At 31.8% G+C, this 5214-nt stretch overlaps 1 long non-coding RNA gene across 2 annotated transcripts; it reads left to right on the top strand.

Annotated features, from left to right (window-relative positions):
* Window positions 1-741: 741 nt before the first annotated feature.
* On the top strand, window positions 742-4798 carry LOC129888810 (uncharacterized). 2 transcript variants are annotated; one of them, XR_008766737.1, is made up of 2 exons: window positions 742-945; window positions 1076-4798. It is a non-coding gene; the product is annotated as an uncharacterized LOC129888810 (long non-coding RNA). The 2 variants fall into 2 exon arrangements; XR_008766733.1 differs by having other exon boundaries at window positions 1177-4798.
* Window positions 4799-5214: the final 416 nt, after the last annotated feature.

Here is a 5214-nt window from a genome sequence, read left to right on the forward strand (position 1 = left end):
GGTAAGCATTTTCTTAATTGAACAACAGTACACATGGACTAATTCATGCAACCATTTTAATAACACTGTTCATAATTTGATTCACAATAAAAATATTAAAATGAATAAAAAGGACTGGGTAAGAATCGGTGTGATAAACAAACTAAAAATAGGAGCAAGAGCATTGTCACCAAAAACTCGAAATGGAAACCAAAATCCAAACTTCGACCCACAAATCTTCACAAAAATGCTCTCTTTTTCTTCTTTCTTTCCTCTCTTTTTTGGGTGTGTTGTGCTGTCTTTTTTTTTTTTCCTACAGAGTATAGTTTTTTCTTTGTCTGAAGATAAATTGTTTTCTTTTTGCAGTTTTTTTTTGTGAGAATTTTCTTCTTTTTTGTATTTTGAAGATGTGTGTCTTTATGTAGTATAGTGTAGGGGTGTAAGATGTGAGATGAGTGGAGTGTTGTGGGATAATTGTTGGTGGAAATGTGAAGAAGAGTGGGTAGATTAATGAGGTTAATGGGATAGTATAGGTGAGTGAGATAGTTTAAGCTATTTTTTTTTAAAAAAAATATTAGCTAATTATTTTGAACTATAAGAAATCTTATATAAATAAAAGAGGATCCTACGGCAATTAAAACACAAGATTACTATTTGGCTATTTTTTCAATTTTTTACTAAATTTTGTCACGCTTAATAAAAAAAACACTGCTTAAGCAGCGACTAAACCACACCGCCGCTTCACCAAAAGGTGCAACAAATCCCTATTCTTGAATCACCGGTGACATGGCGCAATTAAAACACAGGATTGCTATTTGACTATTTTTCAATTTTTTTTACTAAATGTGTTCACACTTAATAAAAAAAACTTCTTAAGCAGCGACTAAACCACACCGCCACTTCACCAAAAGGTACAACAAATCCCTCTTCTTGAATTGAAATTCCTCCAACGCTCCAACGCCCCAGGTATGCTTCGTTCCTTTTCTCGACCAATATTTAACAAACTTCCGCAATTAAGACCAAGAAACGTCGCCTCTTTCTAGAAAGATTATTACCTTTGCAGTTCCTCTTCATCCCATTAACTTTTCTTTTCCAGTTTCATTGGATGCTCTTTGGCAAATTGAAGGGTGATTTCAACGTTATCAAATTTGAATGCTTTGTAATATTTTAATTAAAATTATCTCGGGTTCTTGCCAGAATCTCTTCCGTCCAATGCCATCTGCAAGAGACTTTAACAATTGGACCACAAAATTCCTCGAAAGACTTCCAATCGGCCAAGGTATGCTACTTATCCTTTCTCTACCAATTTATTTTACTTCTCTAGCAATAAAGATTTCCATGTACAGAAAACTCAATTTATTGTTGGATGCAAAATCCAACAATTGTGAGAATAGAAAACTCACTTGTGTTTGTCTATGAATGGATTTATCGAACCATTCGAACCAGATACATGCATAAACCATGTCAATTTTCAGTCACTATTATATTTTTAACTGGTTGGGTTAAGCAAGACCGTTCATTAAGTGATTTAAATGAATATCTATTTTTTTGTTATATTTTAGTTTTAAGTAAAACTTTTATGTCAACAAATTTTATTTTAAAAATTAACTAAATAGGTTGAGTGACTTTGTAGGTAAAACACCTATAGTTGAGTGAATTTATGTGAAAAAATTCATAGTTGAGTATCTTTTGAGTTAAGAATCAAAGTTGTGTGACTTTATGTTGAAAAAGCTTATACTTGAGCAACTTTTGAGTTAAAAATCAAGGTTGAGGGATTTTATGTGAAAAGAAGCCTGAGATATTATCTCATGAATCTCTGAAAGCACAATTGATGTTTAGAGGAAGTTTGTTCTCTCTGCACAAGTAAAATTTTCTTTGACCCGATGAAGTTGGTGTTCTTTATCTTCTGAACTATCTCAGTTTGTAACTTTCATCAAACTTTAGCACATTCACTGTTGTTGCACCAACTTCATCCGGTTAAGACCTATTTATAACCCCATTGCCATTGTAGACACTTGTGAGTTTTGCATGTTACTTTCTTGTGCAAACATTCACTACAGTAAACATCAACCACCTGCATCCTGGACACGAATACAAACCACTTTACTGAGTTATATTGAACAATGGCTGTTAGATGACATTTGTGGTGCAAGATTTATGTTCCGAGATAGTAGATCATTATGTTTTAGAGAAGCTTAAGTAAAAAACAAAATGAAAGAACACTTTTTTGAAAAATCTATTTTTAAGAATGATATGACTGTTTTGTTAGGACTGAATTTCTCAATTTCTTCCTGTCAATGGTTGTTTTAATCTCTTGCACAAACATATATGATTCAAATATATATAAGGAGTGAAGTCGAGGCATGCTTCGAAAATACTGAACCACTATGTTATTTTCTAAAATTCTCCCTCCTCTTCCAATCTACGTTTTTTGTATCTACCGTTATTCCTTAACCTCATTTCATGGATATATTTTCCCTTATCTAATTACTTAAGGCTCTTTCAACAATCAGAAACTTACTGTTTAGAGGTATGCAAAATTCTTGCAAAATTTCTAGGTAGTTGTTGTGATGCGAGATGTCATGTCCTAAATCTTTGATGTTGAACGACACACATCTACGACAGAGAAGTCTAACTTTGCTAAACTATGTAATTAAACTGCATTTGGTGAGAATATGAAGGAGTCCCCTGAATTATACGTGCTAATAACTATATATATAAATGAGAATCTTCATCCAAGTGAAGTGACAGCCTACAAGATTTGCATTTATCTAGTTTTAGAGAATTTTGACATTTAAGTCTCTTTCTTCGCTTAACTCTAGATCTGCATAAGGGCGATCAATCTGAAATAGTACCTTATTCATTCTACCTCAACAGGTGGCTTAAAAAATACATAGCAATTCACCGTTAAATAGCTAAAGAAGATGTTCCCATTCGTCGTGTTCTTCTTACATCCCTATCGATCTCCTTTTCCTCCCCGTGCTTCCCGTTCTTCTTACATCTCTATTGATCTTCTTTTTCTCCCCAAACTTCCGAACATCTTTCCTTCAAGACCTTCTGCAAAAGATACTGAAAATTTTTCTTCACAACCTTTGCAGTTGTACAAAACGTAGGCAAAATCACTACAAACCCTCTAGGTATTATTCTTTCCAATTCACAAATCCATTGCTATAATTCCGCCCCATGATATTTTCCCAATTACCTTTCCTAGGACTACTTCTGCTTGCTTATGATCGAATCCTCACTATTGTGGAAAAAAAAACTTCAACTTTTACATGATACTTCTCTTTTTTTGTATATATTGATCTTTTTCAGATCTTTTCAGGATTATCGATTTTGAAATTGTCCTTTTCCCTTTATATATAACATTTGGTATATTAATAAAATATTCATATTCATCTTCGGGCCATTCAAAATCGCCCGCCCAGGTATGATGCTTTTCAATTCTCTTACAATTTACTTTTTCTTTGTCCTTGAATCGTTTCCACACTTCAATTTTTCTGAAATGGTTATGTAATTAGTTCCTAGTTCTTTTAGAAAAGATCTGACAGTCTGTTTATGGTGGTCATAATTTTAAGATCTCTTCTACTAAGAGACAGAAGGAAATATGTTCTTTAATATTAATTTATGGAAGAACATTGTCTAATATTTCGATCGATTATTACAGGATGTTATTTTGTTGATTCTACTGTTGTAGTATTTACAGGACGTGGAAAATGTGAAACATACTAATGTGAAATGGGATTTTTCTTGACTAATGAAATATCGAAGATAGGGTGATTGTTTTCTAACTTCTCTGTTACCTCAACATTCTCATCATAGAGAATTGTTCATACTTTATAATGTGATCAACTACGATGAGAAATAATTAATTCTGTATTCATGATTCAGTAAAATACTTAAAGAGCAGCACCAAATGAGGAGCTGTAAATTGTTGATCTTTTGAAATGAAAAAAAAAACATATTTCCTTAAAGGAGCTTAGCCAATAGAGGTGTCTTAGTTGTCTCTCTAGAACATCTGCTTTTGCATATATTTAATTAGTTTATTGCTTGGTTTTGTACACCCTTACATATTTCATACCTATTTTTATATTTTAGTTGTTACTGCTTTAAATCTGTTGAACATGTTTGATTTTTTCTCTCATACAGTTATATAGTTAAAAATTGAAAATGCAGAATCTATTTTGAAGTACATTTCTGTTCATTATTTTTTGTCACTTATTAGTCATCATACTATGGAATCTTTTTTTCATTTGCCTAAGCTTTTTAGTTGAATTGCAGATGGTATCGCTAAACTATGGTTTACTTGAAAATATTATAAGAAAATTTGTGTTTATTTTTTGCTGTCCAGATATCATTAATTGTTATAGTAATTGTCATCAATCCTTTGTTTAGTTACTTTGAACATAAAATATTTTAAGTTATATGACTATTTTCCCCATCTTTTCTATCACGTTGGTCTCAACCAATATGTATAGATGGACATGTTTTGGAAATCAATATCGGCATCTGATACTGTTATTAAGGAGTTGAAAAACACAAATGTCTTGGATAATGTTCTTTAATTTTCCTATTTTGATTGTAATTGTACATGTTTCTTTATGATTTGCCGATTTTTGTTATGACTAGGAATATTGTCCTAATCCATGAGGAAATGAATATCCTTTCTATAACACCGGTGAAGTAGCTTTATCCTGGTAACAAAGGTGAGAAGTTTTTGTAATAAATGATGTTCTGTCAAAGTTGAGTGATGAAATTTAAGGGTCGTTTGATAGGGTGTATTAGAACAATGTTGAATAGTGTATATTTTTAAAGATAACATTAGTCATGTTGATATTAGTTAAGCTAGCATTGGTTATTCTGAGATTATTTTTTATGCACTATTTAGTTTGGTGTATTAAAAATAACATGCATTGTCTAATTTATAAATTTTTTGTTGATTTACAAAAATACCTCCACAAATATGGTGAAAAAGGTTTTGAGAAGTAATTATATTTATAAACATGTGAAAAAACTCTTTAACCATAACCTCTGCATACATTATTTGTATAATGCATCCTTCCTATCAAACAAAGTGCAAAGGGATCACTAGGGGTGGAGAAAGAGGGGTGGAAGTAGTGTGAATGAATAAACGCAAATAACAGATTCTAAGAAGCAAAGGTGTAACAAATCAGTAAACAACATGAAGCAAACAAATTTAATTAGTGTGAAAATTATGTGAATTAGACAATCAAG

Source organism: Solanum dulcamara, chromosome 1, assembly GCF_947179165.1.
Source record: "Solanum dulcamara chromosome 1, daSolDulc1.2, whole genome shotgun sequence".
Taxonomy (NCBI): Eukaryota; Viridiplantae; Streptophyta; class Magnoliopsida; order Solanales; family Solanaceae; genus Solanum; species Solanum dulcamara.